Here is a 17,786-nt window from a genome sequence, read left to right as displayed (position 1 = left end):
GATCTAATAGAATACCTTGATGGTGTCTGAGATAGCTCCTTTGATCTAGAGACATACATGTGAATAGCTCCTGCAAACTCCTCGTCGCTCATTTCTCGATTCATCGTGCTCTCCAAATATTGTCAAAGGTCACTTGCACACACAGAAAGTGATGTTAGCATAATCAATATAAAGATTCAAGAAAAGCATGGTATTATAACTCTGAAAAAAATGATGTTAGTTAAAATGCATATTCTAGAGTATCCTTATAAGCGATTCATCAACGAATTGAGTAGGTTGATGTTGCAAGTATGACATAGCCTATGGTCCCATGACAATATCTTGACACAACTCCACATACACTAGAAGTTCAATAAACAACTCACCATAAGAGGATGAGTCCACCTCATTGTCAAAGCATTCTTGGCCTCCTGTCTTTTTGTCATCCTTACCCAATTCTACCTCCTCTACATGCTCCACCAAGCCATCTTTGACCTCCACCTCTTGCAATATTGACCCCTCCATCTGCATAATATCCTCATCTACACTGAGAACATGAAACATGCCACACTGTATATTTTGTATTGTACATTGAAACGGTTAGATTAGTTGTCACATATAAAATCTAGATATGACAACTTATACAACATGTGGTCACATTTGGAGTACATGCCCTCGCAAATTACCACTCCTCAAGTAGAGACCTCCACTCCTTCGCGAGGGACCATCATCACTTGACTTTGGCCAAAGTGTCTCCATCCTGTGTACGTCCTTCAAATCCATTTGTGCCCTTGCAATGTCTCTCTTTTCTATAATGCGATCCCATAGTATGTTGTCCACATTTTTAAAAATATGCATGGGATCCAACAAGTCGTTGATTTGTACATGGGTCCAATACGACAACTCATGGAAAATCGAGAACCATCGCATTCCATTTGGATATGACTATGTGTGGACCACTTTCAACTTATACCAGCTTTGGGCATTCATTCATGTTGGAGGTCATCCAAGAAAGCCTTTCCTCAATTCATGAATCTCTGGCAAGAGAAATGTATGTTTTTGATATACTACTTTCTTCATGGTTTGTAACCTTCAAGAGTCTAAATGTGGCCCACACAATGGACATGCATGATAACCTGAGGTAACATGACTTGTCCCAACACCCCTATTTAGTGAACACAAACTTGAATGAGCTATGATAGACAACGAGAAATGCAAGCCTACTTATGTGAGCACTCCATGAATCCCAAAAAGTTATGCATGGTCCACATGAGTATGGATAGTATATTGGTAGACCGTCAACCATCACCCTTGCTCATATCTTCCACTATGATCCTCCCACCCACAAAATCTTAAGCTCATTAACTAATAAATGGAGATAGATGTCCATATTCTTAACTTTGTAGCGGCCAGGAATGAGCAAGCTAAGAATCAGGTATCTTTTCTTTGTAGAAAGCTATGGAAAGATGTTGTAGTAGTTAACAAGGACTACAAGCCACACACTGTAAGAAGTTGAGTGGAGACCAAATGGGTTACACCATCCATAGCAAGACCCAGCTAAAGACTCCTTAGCTTTCATGTAAAGCGTGGAAAGGTAGAGCCAATGTCGTTGCATGTGTATGAATGTGTTGATATTCATTGGACTCTATATGTGGATCTATTGTGCACATGCCATGTTGTCAAGCTCACCATGACCGACATACAAAACATGTGACGTATACATGGGATAAGTAAAAAGTATCTAGAACTTTCTAAGGGATGTTTTGCCCTTGCAAGTCATGTCGTTACCTGTGAGCACCACAGTTTGGACATGTCTCCATACATGAGGGGAGCAAGGATGTTACTATGTAGTCCTTGCTTCCCTCAGGTATGTTCTTCCAATGGTCCAAGATGTTGTGCCGAAAAACTTGTTGGCACAACTCTCTCATATATGATATTACACTCTTTCCCTCATCATTTATGATCATGGCTTATGTCTTGTCATCTACAAGGTATCCATATCTCTCTGGGGTATGTCTAGGATGTGTCCTCTCCCACCTATTGTGCTCCTAGGTATAACTAGGAAACCCATGTATATCTCGTGTATCCATGCGGGTGGTATCTCTCAGAGTAGCATCCATAGGGGTGCCACCTGTGGATGGCTGAGCAAAAGCTAGAGTCATTGGAGTAGAGGTCCCCAGAAGTGAAACAAATCCTACAAGTGATGCAACACCACCATAACAACAACATAGAGAAACTGCATCGGTGCCTCCACAACAACCGCACCTGAGTCACCTTCTATCAAACCTGCACGAGAGTGAGGAGTAGCCCCTATAACTTGAGCTCACCATAAGTTCACAACATCCACATCTTTAGAGCACCCTCCAGAACCACTCCCTATGTCTAGGCCTATTCTAGATTGTTAACCTCCTCTATACTAGAAATCGAAGCATCAGAGCATGCTGAAGTAGATCTAACAGAATAGCCTGATGGTATCTGAGATAGCTTCTGATCTACCATATCTCTAAATCTAGCCATTTAATCTAGAGACATACGTGTGAATATCTCCTACAACTCCTCTTGCTCATTACTCGATTCATCGTGCTCTCCAAATATCGTCAAAGGTCACCTACACACACACAAAGTGATGTTAGCATAATCAATATAAAGATTCAAGAAAAGCACGGTAAAAAATTGAAAAAAATGATGTTACTTAAAATGCATATTCTAGAGTATCCTTATAAGCGATTTATCAACGAATTGAGTAGGTTCATGCTGCAAGTATGACATAGCCTATAGTCCCATGTCAATCTCTTGGCACAACTCAACATAAACTAGAAGGTCGATAGACAAGTCATGAGAAAAGGATGAGTCCACCTCATTCTCAAAGAATTCTTGGCCTCCTGTCTTTCTATCATCCTTACTCGATTCTACCTCCTCTACACATTCCAAGCCATCTTCAACCTCTATCCTTTGCAATATTCTGCCCTCCATCTACCTAATGTCCTCATCTATGCTGAGAGCATTGGTTTCATCATACACTCTTGTACTCCAAAGAGCTGAAGCACAACATACCACCATCAAGGTTGTCAGAGGTTTGGATAGAAAATTACCTATTCAAAATAACATATAAGAAAGACTCAACAATTGTGACATATCTATGATGTAACAAAATTTTAAAAAATAGTTTGTGCACTTGTTGACAATGGTCCGGCACAACATACATGTCACGCATATTCGTCCATCTTTTTGAAGAATCTATTTTGAGAAATCCAGATGGACCTAATCGGAATGGTTGCTCCAACTCCTTCCAAAAACCACTTTGAACCACTGCACATCAAATATAATCATGGAGAAGCTACAATAACCATTTAGATAACACTTTGTAAGCTTTTAAAATTCTCCATCTCTTCTATAATGGTGTTTGGATTTGTGGCTTGCCGTCGGCTATCTTGCTCAAACTTTGCCATGACATCACAATCCGTTGTGGAGCACATTTTGTTGATGTGCTTGATGGGAAAATGTCACTCGGGTGACCATGCCGGACCGTATATTTTCTATTGTCTATTGAAATGGTTAGATTACTTGCCACATATAGAATTTATATATGATAGCTTATAAAATATGTGTTTGGACTACATCCCCTCAAGAATTACCATGCCTCAGTAGAGACCTCCACTCCTTCGCGAGTGACCATCATCACTAGACTATGGCCAAAGTGCCTCCATCTTGTCTACCTACTTCAAATCCATTCATGCCCTTGCAGTGTCTCTCTTTCCTATAATGTGGTCCCATAGTATGTTGTCTGCATTCTTAAAAATATGCACGGGACCCAACAAGCAATTGATCTGTAAGTGCATCCAATTCGGCAACTCGTAGAAAATGGAGAACTGTTGCATTCCATTTGGATATGACTCTGTGTAGACCACTTTCAACTCATACCGGCTTTGGGTGTTCATTCATGCTGGAGGTCCTGCAAGAAAACCTTCCCTCAATTTATGACTCTTTGGTAAGAAAAATGTGTGTCCTTGACATACTATTTTCTTCATAGTTTGCGACCTTTGAGAGTCTAACTGTGGCCCACACAATGGACATGCATGATAACATGAAGTAACCAAACTTGTCCCAACACCCCTATTTAGTGAACATAAAGTTGAACTAGCTATGATAGATATTACCAATGAGAAATGCAAGCCTACTTACCTGAGCACTCTGTGAATCCCAAAAAGTCATGCATGGTCCAGTGACATGAGAATGGCTCCTATATTGGCATACCATCAACTATCACCCTTACTCATATCTTCCATCGTGACCCCCTCCTCCCACAAAATCTTAAGCTCATCGACTAATAAACGTACATAGATGTCTATATTCTTGACTTTGTCGCGGCTACGAATGAGCAAGCTAAGAATCAGGTATCCTTTCTTCTTAGAACATCACATGGGTTCAAAATAAGATATTTTAAAAATACCATTTTTATACATATAGAAGGGTGTAATATATAGGGGTTATTTACAGATTGAATAGAAAAGGGTTATATTTTATTCAACAAAAATTCATAGATTAGGATATTTATAAATAGGCCTTGAATGCATGTGATGTAGAGGATATACATACAGTTACTTTCCCAAGCCATGGGGGTGGTATCTCTTGAAGTAGCACCCATAGGAGTGTCACTTGTGGATGACTGAGAAAAAGCAAGAGTCACTGGAGTAGAGGTCCCCATAGGTTTGACAAATCCTACAAGTCATGCAACTCCACCAGAATGACAAGACGGAGAAACTGCATTGATGCCTCCACAACAACCGCCTGAGCCACCCTCTATCGAGCCTGCATGAGAGTGAGGAGTAGCACCTATAACTTGAGCTGACCATCATCTCAGAGCATCCACATCTTCATAGCACCTCCCCAGAACCACTCCCTCCATCCAGGTCTAGTCTGGATCATTGAACTCCTCTATACTAGAAATCAAAGCATCAGATCATGCTAAAGTAGATCTAACAGACTAGCCTGATGGTATGTAAGATACCTCCTAGTCCACCGTATCTCTAAATCGAGACATTTGATCTAGAGACATACGTGTGAATATCTCCTAAAAACTCCTTAAGGCTCATTCATCGACTCATCGTGCTCTCCAAATATTGTCAAAGGTCACCTGCACACATAGAAAAGTAATGTTAGTATAATCAATATAAATATTCAAGAAAAGAAAGGTATTATAACTCTGAAAAAAATGATCTTACCTAAAATGCATGTTCTACAGTATCCTTATAAGCGATTCATCAACGAATTGATTAGGTTGATGCTACATGTATGACATAGCCTATGGACCCATGTCAATCTCTCAGCACAACCCCACATACACTAAAAGGTCAATAGACAAGTCACCATAAGAGGATGAGTCCACCTCATTGTCAAATAATTCTATGTCTCTTGTCTTTCCGTCATCCTTACCTGATTCTACCTCCTCAACATGTTGGACCTCCACCCCTTGCAATATTGACTCCTCCATTTGCATAATATCCTCATCTACTCTAAGAGCATTGCTTTCATCATACACTAGAGCTGAAGGCACAACATACCACCATCGAGATTATTCGAGGTTTGGATAGAAAATTACATGTTCAAAATCACATATGAGAGAGATTCAAAAATCGTGACATATCTGTGTTGTAACAAAATTTAAAAAAATAGTTCATTTACCTATTGACAATGCGCCAAGAAGACAAACATGTCACATATATTCATCCATCTTCTTTCAGAATCTATTTTGAGAAATCTAGATGGATCTCATCGGAACGGTTGCTCTGGCTCCTTCCAAAACCACTTCGAACCACTGCACTGGAATATGATAATGAGAAGCTACAATAACCCATCGAGATAACACTTTGCAAGTTTCCAAAATACTCCATCTCATCAATAATGGTGTTTCGATCTATGGCTTGCCGTCAGCTATCTTTCTTGAACTTTGGCATGACACCTCAATGTTGATGTGCTCGACATGGAAATGTCACTCGCGTGACCATGCTGCACTGTATATTTTCTACTATACATTGAAATGGTTAGATTAGTTGTCACATATAATATCTAGATATGACAGCTTCTAAAACGTGTGGTCACCTTTGAACTACATCCCCTTGCGAATTTTCACTCCTCAGCAGAGACCTCCACCCCTTTGCGAGTGACCATCATCACTCGACTATGGCAAACTGCCTCCACCTTGTCTACCTTCTCCAAATCCATTCGTGCCCTTGCATTGTCTCTCTTTCCTATAATGTAGTCCCATAATATGTAGCCCACATTCTTCAAAATATGCATGGAATTCAACAAGTGGGTAATCTATAAGTGGGTTCAATATGACAACTCATAGAAAATTGAGAACCATTGCATTCCGTTTGCATATGATTCTATGTGGATCATTTTCAACTCATACCAACTTTGGGCATTCATTCATGCTAGACGTCATCCAAGAAAACCTTCCCTCAATTCATGATTCTCCGGCAAGAAAAAGGTGTGCCCTTTCATATACTATTTTCTTCATGGTTTGTGAACTTCAAGAGTCTAATTGTGGCCCACACAATAGACATGCATGATAACTTGAGGTAACCAGACCTATCACAACACCCCTATTTAGTGAACACAAACTTGAACGAGGTATGATAGATATTACGAGCGAGAAACGGAAGTCTATTGACCTGAGCACTCCCTAAATTATGAAAAGTCATGCATGGTCCACAAGAGCATGGCTCATATATTGGCAGACCGTCAACCATCACCCTTGCTCATATCTTCCACACAGTGACCCCCTCCTCCCACAAAATCTTAAGCTTGTCAGTGGAGATAGAAATCCATATTCTTGACTTTGTGGTGCCCAGGAATGAGCAAGCTAAGAATCGGGTATCCTTTCTTAGTAGAAAGCAATGGCAAGATGTTGTAGTAGTTAACAAGGACTACATGCCACACACTATAAGAAGTTGAGTGAATACCAAATGGGTTATGCCATTCATAGCAAGACCCAACTGAGGATTCCTTAGCTCTCATGTAAAGCATGGAAAGGTAGAGCCAATGTGGCTCCATGTGTATGAATGTACTGATATTCGTTGGACTCTATATATGGATCTATTCTGCACATGCCATGTTGTCAAGCTCACCATGCCCAACATACAAAACATGTGATGTATATACGGGATAAGTGAAAAGTATCCAATAACTTTTTGAGGGATAATTTTCCCTTGTAAGTCCTATCGATACCTTTGAGCACCACACTTTGGACATGTCTCCATACCTGAAGGGAGCAAGGATATTACTATGTTGTCCTTGCTTCCCTCAGGTATGTTCTTCAAATGGTCCAAGACGTCGTGCCAAAAAGCTTGTTGACAAAACTGTCTCATATGTGACATTATCCACCTTTCCTCATCATTCATGATCATGGCTCATGGCTCATGTCTTGTCATCTATAAGGTATCTATATCTCTCTAGGATATGTGTAAGATGTGTCCTCTCCCACCTACGATCGCGTTCCTAGGTATAACTAGGAGACTCCTGTACATCTGGTGCATCCATAGGGGTCATATCTCTCAGAGTAACACCCATAGGGGTGCCACCTGTGGATGATTGAGCAAAAGGTAGAGTCACTAGAGTAGAGGTCCCCACAGTTTTGACAAATCCTACAGGTGATGCAACTCCACTAGAATGACAAGATGGAGAAACTGCATCAGTGGCTCCACAACAACTGCGTGAGCCACCCTCTTTCGAACCTGCACGAGAGGGAGGAGTAGCACCTATAACTTGAGCTGACCATAAGCTCACATCATCCTCATCTTCACAACACCCCTAGAACCACTCCCTCCATCTGGGCCCAGTTTAGATTGTTAACTTCCTCTATACTAGAAGTCAAAGCATCAGAGCATGCTAAAGTAGATCTAACACAATAGCCTGATGGTGTGTGAGATAGCTCCGGGTCCACCATATCTCTAAATTCAGCCATTTGATCTAGAGACATATAAGTGAATATCTCTCGCAACTCCTCATCACTCATTTCTCAACTCATTGTGTTCTCAAAATATCGTCAAAATTCACTTTCACACATAGAAAGTGATGTTCGCATAATCAATATAAAGATTCAAGAAAAGCACGGTATTATAACTTTGAAAAAAATGATGTTACTTAAAATTCATATGCTAGAGTATCCTTATAAGCAATTCATCAACAAGTTAAGTAGATTGATGCTACAAGTATGACATAGCCTATGGTCCCATGTCAGTCTCTCAGCACAACTCCACATACACTAGAAGGTCGGTAGACAAGTCACCATAAGAGGATGAGTCCACCTCATTGTCACAGAATTCTTGGCCTCTTGTCTTTCCCTCATCCTTACCTGATTCTACCTCCTCTACATGCTCCAAGCAATCTTCGACCTCCATCCCTTGCAATATTCACCCCTCCATCTACATAATGCCCTGATCTACGCTGAGAACATTTCTTTCATCATACACTCTTGCACTCTGGATAGCTAAAGGCACAAAATACCACCATAGAGGTTGTCGGAGGTTTGGATAGAAAATTGCATGTTCAAAATCACATATAAGAGAGATTCAACAGTCGTGACATATTTGTACCATAAATTTTTTTAAAAAAACAGTTCATGCACCTGTTGACAATGGGCCGGCAAGACAAACATGTCTCACATATTCGTCCATCTTTTTTCGAAATCTATTTCATCGAATATGATAATGAGAAGCTATGGTAATCTATTGAGATAACACTTTGCAAGTTTCCAAAATACTCCATCTCATCTATAATCCTGTTTGGATCTGCGGCTTGCCGTCGCCTATCTTGCTCAAACTTTGCCATGACACCACAATCCATTGTGGAGTACATTTTGTTGATGTGCTCGATGCAAAAATGTCACCCGCATGATCTTGCCGCACTGTATATATTCTGCTGTACATTCAAATGGTTAGATTAGTTTTCATATATAAAATCTAGATATGACAGCTTATAAAACATGTGGTCACCTCTAGACTACATCCCCTCAAGAATTACCACTCCTCAGTAGAGACCTCCATCCCTTTGCGAGTGACCATCATCACTCGTCGACTATGGCCAAAGGGCCTCCATCTTGTCTACCTCCATCAAATCCATTCGTGCCCTTGCAGTGTCTCTGTTTCTTGTAATGCGGTCCCATAGTATGTTGCCCACATTCTTGAAAATATGCATAGGATCCAACAAGTGGTTGATTTGTAAGTGGGTCCAATACAGCAACTAGTAGAAAATCGAGAAGCGTCGCATTTCTCTTGGATATGACTCTGTGTGGGCCATTTACAACTCATACTAGCTTTGGGCATTCATTCATGTTGGAGGTCGTCCAAGAAAACCTTTCCTCAATGCATGACTCTTCGGTAAGAAAAAGGTGTGTCCTTGATATACTATTCTCTTCATGGTTTCTGGCCTTTGAGAGTCTAATTGTGGCCCACACAATGGACATGCATGATAAGCTGACATAACCAGATCTGTCCCAACACCAATCTTTAGTAAACACAAACTTGAATGAGCTATGATAGATATTACCAATGACAAACACAAGCCTACTTACTTGAGTACTCCCTAATTCCCAAAAAGTCATGCATGGTCCATATGAGAATGGCTCGTATATTGGCGGACCATCAACCATCACCCTTTCTCAAATCCTCTATGATGACCCCCTCCTCCCACAAAATCTTAAGCTCATCGACTAATAAATAGAGATAGACGTCCATATTCTTGACTTTTTAACAGCCAAGAATGAGCAAGCTAAGAATCACGTATCCTTTCTTCGTAGAAAGCCATGGCAAGATGTTGTAGTAGTTACCAAAGACTATAGGCCACACATACCATGTTGTCAAGGTCATTATGCCCGACGTACAAAACATGTGACATATATGTGGGATAAGTGAAAAATATCTAAGAAATTTTTGAGGCATCGTTTGCCCTCAAAAGTCCTCTCGATACCTCTAAGCACCACACTTTGGACATGTCTCCATACCTAAGGGGAGCAAGTATGTTACTATGTAATCCTTACTTCCCTAACGTATGTTCTTCTAATGGTCCAAGACGTTGTGGCAAAAAACTTGTTGGCACAACTCTCTCATATGTGACATTACCCTCCTCCCCTCATTATTCATGATCGTGGCTCATGTCTTGTCATCTACAAGGCATCCATACCTGTCTGGAGTATGTGTAAGATGTGTCCTCTCCCACCTACAATCTCAACCTAGGTATAACTAGGAGACCCCTGTACATTTTGTGCATCCATGGTGGTGGTAATCTCTTGAGTAGCACCCACCGAGGTGCCACTTATGGATGGCTGAGCAAAAGGTAGAGTCACTGGAGTAGAGGTCCCCACAGGTATGACACATCCTATAGGTGATGTAACTCCACAAAAATGACAAGATGAAGAAACTGTATCGGTGCCTCCACAACAACAACATGAGCCACCCTCTTTCAAACCTGCACGAGAGTGTAATATTTCCGCTCAAAATATTAAGTCAACCTTGAAACCCGCACATCCCGCACAATAAGGCACCCCAAAGTGATCCCCCACATCGAAAAATGTTGGCAGTTAAACGCTTACCCCACGCATGCGATAATAATCCCCATCTGCATTGTGCAAATAAGACCGAGGTTAAAACCCGCAAGCCGCACAAGAACACCCTTCTTGGAAAAAGGGGAAAATGGATAATGGTTAAGATTAAGGCAAATGTTTTTAATAATTATCCCTTCCCCTCAGCCGATGCATGGCAGGGGGAGAGGGAGTGTAAGAGAAAGGCGTAGTGGTGTGAGGAAGCATGAGGGGGGAGGCATGCACACAAGCCACGTGTGTGGCTACCTCTCCCCCCTATCCTATATGAATCCCCCTCCCCTTGAGCTTGAAAGGAAGAGAGAGTGCCGTGCTGTCAGAGGGAATCGACGCCGTGCTGCAGCCCGCCAGATCGCCGCCACGCCAGGACCTGCCACCGTCGAAATGCCACGTTGCACCACTTCATGACCTCATCATCGTCCTCCTGTTCATCGTCAATCTCCTCTCCTCCAATCATTATCCCCCCTCCACATCATTCTATAAAGAAGCAGAAGCTTCTTGGAAGCTTCTTTAGAAGCTTCTTAAGATAAGCCTTCCATAAGCCTTGTCCACACGACTTATCCCCGGTTTTCTAAAATCCACGTCCTGTAAAGGGCATTCCTGCGCGAGGGAGAATTAGGCAGGTTTTTGAGGCTGAGTTGCCAAGCTTGGAGGGAGTTCGGAGATCGCATAAAGGAGCCAAAGACGCAAGGCGCACATGCCGAAGTCTCCAACCGAAGTCTATGCGTGGACATTCCTATAAGTTCTTATGTCCAAGTTCTACGAGCTTAATTCCGCATAAAAGAAATGCATTAGGTACGCTTAACTTCATGGGAAGAATGCATTTATGCTTGTCTCTAATTCACGTAGTAAAGTTAAAATACATTTGGGAAATTATATCCTTGGAAGATTTACAAGAGTTAGTGCATGTCGTGCATTTGGGCTGCTTGCATTTCCAAGTTGCAAATCCTAAGCGCATATTGCATAGGTTTAAAAGATGAAATTGTTTAAATGCATCTTTGATTGGCCGCGGAAAAGAAAAGCGCATAAGGCATTTAGGTAGTAATTTTCTACTTGTGGATTCGTATGAGATAATCGTTGTCGATGTTGTCCAAGTAGTTGCATTGCATGGAAATGAAACCATGAACTTTCCTGTTGCATGTGATGGTGCTTGCATTTTAAGATGGATTAAGTGTCGTAGAATGGATTAAGTCAGCATAAGTCTTATGACATTCGTCGTACGTGAACTTCTTTATCGAAGTTGTATCTAGAAAAGGTTGCATGTCATATTAAAGCCTAAAATTCAATTGCATTAAATGTTAGGTTGTAGGCAAAGCTCTTGATGTAAATCCATGTAGGTTTTATGCAAGCTATTCCCCAAGTTGTCAATCACCATGATTTTAGCAAGGAAAATAAATGGTCATTGCAAACCTTATAGTTGCATAGAAGTAATGAATCACATATTTACACGTAATGTGATGTCTTGCAACTATTTACACGTTTAGAACAAGTTTAGTATCTTTAAGAAAAGATCGTTTCTTGTCGCAAGACAAGTAGACCAATTTAACTAAATCACTTGTAATGACATAACCCACATGGGATTCTTAAAAGCATAAGTAGTTAGTACAACGAACACCTCAAAGTGCTAGCTAGGGTTTAGTACGTTAAAAATTCTGCCTAATATCGCACTTGAGATGCAAAGTCAAGACTTTCGGATCCTACCCACATTCACGGAATGTTTGGGTTAATCGGATGCCCATACAATAACGATCTAGGGTTTTTACCCTAAGGATCGAATGACCAATACTAGACTTTCGATTGAGTTTCGAAACCCTGGGGCCAATCGTAATCGGCCTAGTAAGGTTGGGTTGGGTCAAGAGGACTCCCAAATCCTACATCTTGGCCAAACATATTTCTTGTTCAAGAAACGCCATTTGATGGGAGAAATGATCCCACGAGTTAGGTGCGACACCTGTGCAACAAGTTGCAACATCGCATGGTTTTGCATTAAATCACAAAATAGAGTTGCCACTCCTTAGAACAAGGTTGGCAGGTTCTAGCACAAGTCTAACTTGCAAGAGGATGAGTAGTCATCCTGCTACATCACCCTTTTTGGGCTAATTTTCTAAGTTAGGAAAAGTTATGTATTGCCTAGTAAGCAAAGGATCAAATCAAGTTAGAGTGATGAGAATTGCTTAGGATTTACTATCTTAATTTAAGGAACCTAAGGTGTTTGGGTTAACAGGATATAATCCCTAACCCAAGGATAAAAGGGTAAACAAACAAACCCTAGGGGATCTTGCCTAGTCGCAATTGATCTTAGATCGGATGCTGGACGCATTCGGAGAAGAGGATTCACACCTTAGCAGTTGGCTAAATAAACGACCACTGGATTGATTGTGTTTGCACAGTTTAGGAGCATTGTTTGTATTACTTTGCTCAAAGAACTAAATATGGAAAAAAAATTAATGCTTTAGGTTGAAGGCCTGGAGAGAGGTAGCATCAGTTACCCTCGACTATCTGCCTGACCCTAACCAAGGGGGTTGTTAGCCGCGCCAAGAATGTGGACCGAACCCACCGCGAGAGGTCTCTCCGTTGGGTGCTACTTAGAGTAGGAGGACGCTTGGGTGCCAGGGGGGGCTTTGGCCATAAATCCCTTGCCTCTTGGGTCCTGCACAAGAGGCCGACGTGACTCGAGATTGGATCTCGAGGCCCGCATATTAGTTTACGGGCAGAAACTTGGATTAGTAATCCCTAAGGATTGCTAGATTGCCTTCGGGCGGATTATGGATTGCCTTTGGGTGGATTATGGATTATCCTTCAGGTTGGATTATATGACGTATTCTAAAGATAAATAAGATCAATTGTTGTAAAGAAACTTGTTTGACATTGTTTTTCTATGTCAGTGCTAAGATTACATGAAGGAACCGGTGAATAATTGGATAATTAAGGAAGCTGTTTTATGCGTATCCAACTAAATGTGGTAGGTAAATAGACAACTAAAGCAACCCTGAGGAAAGTGCGGTGGATGTGGCCATGGGTCCATCCTATGGATGGGTGGTCCCGGTTAGCCGGGAACTTTTCTCGAAGGAAATTGACAGCACGGAACGATGGCTTAGAATCTAGAATATTAGAATCCCGATTCATGCTGTTTTAGGGGAATGGAATGGGACTATGCCTTATGGGAAGAGAGGTTGAGCTTTGCATCCCTGTCGTTTTCCATTCTCCTTGAATCAAGTGCAGCATGAATCTGCTTCGACCCTGACGTTTCTGCTTAAAGTAGTTCGTGCCTAGGGTTCGACGCTAGCTACCGTTCTAGAAATTTGACCACTAGAAAGACCCTGATTCAGGTCGATCCTAAGTGGGAATGGCTGGAATGCTTCTGCTTCGTGGCAGACTCGGGAAGACCTAGATTGCAAACCCCATGACATTCCGTGGGAGTGCCGGGCGGCGCTTTCTGGACTCTCTTTCCGATGGTCTGCTAAGATGTGCCCTACGAGCAAACAGATGGACACGTTACAAAGAGTGAGGAATAGCACCTAGAACTTGAGCTGACCATGAGCTCACATCATCCACATCTTCACAGCACCCCTAGAACCACTCCCTCCATCTAGGCCCAGTCTAGATCATCGACCTCCTTTATACTAGAAGTCGAAGCATCAGAGTATGCTGAAGTAGATCTAACAGAATAGCCTGATGGTGTTTGAGATAGTTCTTGGTCCACCATATCTCTAAATTGAGGCATTTGATCTAGAGACATACGTGTAAATATCTCCTGCAAACTCCTCGTCACTCATTCCTCAACTCATCGTGCTCTCCAAATATTGTCAAAGGTCACTTGCACAAACAGAAAGTGATGTTAGCATAATCAATATAAAGATTCAAGAAAAGCACGGTATTATAACTCTGAAAAAAATGATGTTACTTAAAATGCCATTAGGGCCAAAAACGCTTCAAAAAATGCACTTTTGTTAATCACGGGATTAAGGAAAGGGCCAAAGAGAGTTCGCCACGTGTGCAAGAATATGGTATTCTTGTCTCCTCTTTTTTAGAGATAGTGGAGTTCATTTCGTGATTCTCTCTTCTTTTTTAGCCAAAACCCCTAAAGTCTGACATGTTTTGGAGTCCCAAAGACGTTATTTACTTACAAATCTGACAAAATACATGACAGAGATGTGATGAAATTAATAATGAGTTTTTTGAAAGTCGGGAGATCTTTCAATATTGTTTTTGGCGCCCAATACATACTCATTTGGGTTCTTGGCGCTACTTTTTAGTTCATTCACCCCTCTTTGAGCTTCTTTCTCTGCGCTTTCATTCTTTTCATGGCTTCCTCCAGGCGCCCTTCTCGTTTAATACACTCTTGCACAGTCTATAGCCAGGGAGTAGATGGAAATTTTGAGCCCAAAACCTTTGCTGTAAATGATTGGGTTACCATGCTGCCATCTTGCAAGGGCTCCCATAAGGTGAAAAGAAGAAAACGAGAAGATATAAAACATCACTGGAAGGGGCGTATCATTGCCTTCAAAATTATGCCCGAAGGCTGGTTTGTCAAGGTGCAACATGTTTACATGGTCAAGGATATGCACTTGCCTCCAAACGAACGTGTTCCCCAACAAACACATTGTAAGTTATAAGTTGAATAACGTATATAATTCTTTTCCATTTATGCAAGTTCTAACAAACGGTTCGTCATTGTAGATATCTTTCCGTCAACAAGTATTGAATGGCAACCTGTGGAAAGCCTAAGTGGGACTTTCCATGCCATTCATAAGGTATTGGCAGACATTATTTATGCCGATCAAACTGTGTCTTTTTATAGTGAATGCAAGGTTTTTATATATTATGCACAGTATGTGGTTCCCTCTAAAGCGGATAGGTATGGGAATATCGAAGATTTGCCATTGCCAAGTCTTTCATCTCTAAATTGGGAGATTCCTGACAAGGTAACAGTGCAGAGTTTCAAATTCAAAATATCTCAGGATATTAAAAAGTCCATGACAGCTGGAAGGATCTCACGAAGAATACGTTTATCATGGTTTGTACCCCTCCATATCTTCGTCGCTTGCTTCAAAACAGCAAATTTACAAAGAACGAAGGTATCCTGGTTAAGTAGAAACTTTTCGGAAGAGGATTTGGACAACACTATAGGGACGCATTGGAAATCTAGAGAGTGCGATCATAAAGGTGATATCTTGAGGTGCAGTGCATGCCCTCAATCCTTGGCTTTGGCTTACAGTATCCCTCGCCAAAATCTTGCTTTGGCCTTTGATTACAGGCGATACAAACGAAGATTGGGTATTTGGGTTCCCTTGGATTCTGATACAGAGAACACAACATATAAACTTGTGGTGCACGTTTTTCCGCATGAAGAAGTAAAGAAGGTGAGTGTTACTTTCAATTGGAGTCTGAAAGATGTGAGGGATACCTTGGAATTGCTAGACAATACATCCCCTAGATATAAGTTCAAAGTGAATGGTGTAACAATTGGTAAAAGAGCCGAGCGCTCTTTCTTTTGTACGAGTTGTTTGTCTCCCACAATTGTGAGTTTGGGACCTTAAGAATGAAAACTTGGCAGGAATTTATCTTAACAGACTATCCTCAAGATATTTTTTAATGGGAACTTCATAAGCTATCGTGAAGCAAGTCGCCTTTCGAATGTGTATAAATAAAATGTACATTGCATCCGATTTACAAGTGAAAATTTTCATTACGCAATGAGGTACAAAAATTGCATGAAAATGTACAAGGCCAAAATAATAAGGCTCGTGTATAAAATGTACATTACATTCGATTTACAAGTGAAAATTTTCATTACACAATGAGGTACAAAAATTGCATAAAAATGTACAAAGCCAAAATAAAATGGCTCGTGTATGCTTATGTTTGCTATTTTCATTCTTTATCGATTTCTTCAAAGATATTTTTCCTCACAGGGCCTTTCTTTGATTGTTGAAAAAATTTGACCTTTACAGGTAGTCTCCTTTCTTGGGGCTTAAGAGGGGATGGATCAAATTTAAGAGGAGAGAGCACTGGCATTCCTTTTTTCTTAGACTCTGCAGCAGTGGTCCCATTGCCTTTTCCCTTGCCCTTGTCTTTACCATTACCATTGTCCTTACCCTTTCCCTTGACCTTTCCCTTGCTTGTGCCCTTTGCCATTGAAGTTTTGGGAGGAAGAGGGGAGTCAGGATCATACGGTGTGATTGCTTTGTCTAGAATCAGCTCGATGCATCTCTCCCTTATCCACCAAATATATGATTCAGGATAGTCTCTACACTGTAAGAATAAATGTTATAAGTTAGTGAAAAGACATCATGATAAGGGTTACACAAACATCAAATGAAATAAACTTACATTCACTCCTTCTATTTGTAACAGCTTTGAATCCACTGTTCTGCAAATGTTTGAGATAACTCTCCATCCACAAGAATGCGCATCGCTTTGCAATGGAACTTCTTGTAGAAGAAAAGTATACGGCCTTTGAGGATCAGCAAGATCCTCGTATGTTGTATCCAAAAATGTAGAAACGAGTGTAGCAGCACTGCAAAAGGAAGCTTTGTAAGTTCAAAATATTATTTATAAAAGAAATTAAAGTAAGTAATTTTCTTCCAACATACATTCGTGCTTGACCGTGAACACCGCTGAGAGAATTCATAAAGATAATTTCCCTTGAAAGACAATTAATGTAGATGAGACTCCAATGCCCTCTACAAATTCATAAAAGAGGTGAGTAGAAGGGTGAAAGCAAATGAACATAAATTCTCCTCTACAGTAAAAGAAAAATACCTTTCTACATAAGGGAAAAAGATGTGGTAATTTCTCACACTATCGAAGCTACGAAAAAATGGTGAAATATTAGAACCAGATTTTGCAAAAAGTCCCACAGAGAGAAGTGGATCAACAATGTATATGGTTCTTCGGATATCGAGAGTGAGAGAGGACACCAATGCCCTGCAGATAATAGCAAAAGCTATTCAATACCAATTTCATCCAAAATATAATTGAAAAGACTTAACTTATGCAACAAAATACCACGGAGTCAGATAGTTGGAGATCCCTTTTTTCCAACATGGGCTTGTCCTCGGGAGATATACTAAGATATTCCTCCTCAGATTCCCCAGCAACATTCACAAGAATCTGCCCATACACTTTGCCCATCCTCTCGCTGTTGACGGGAGCAAGTGATGCGGCTTTCCTCTTGTAAACATCGTCTTCAGTTTCAAACACCTCC

This window comes from Lygodium microphyllum, chromosome 11, assembly GCF_053477565.2.
Source record: "Lygodium microphyllum isolate KBCC chromosome 11, Lygodium_microphyllum_v1.1.10, whole genome shotgun sequence".
Lineage (NCBI taxonomy): Eukaryota > Viridiplantae > Streptophyta > Polypodiopsida > Schizaeales > Lygodiaceae > Lygodium > Lygodium microphyllum.
Note: the sequence above shows the minus strand (reverse complement) of the source record.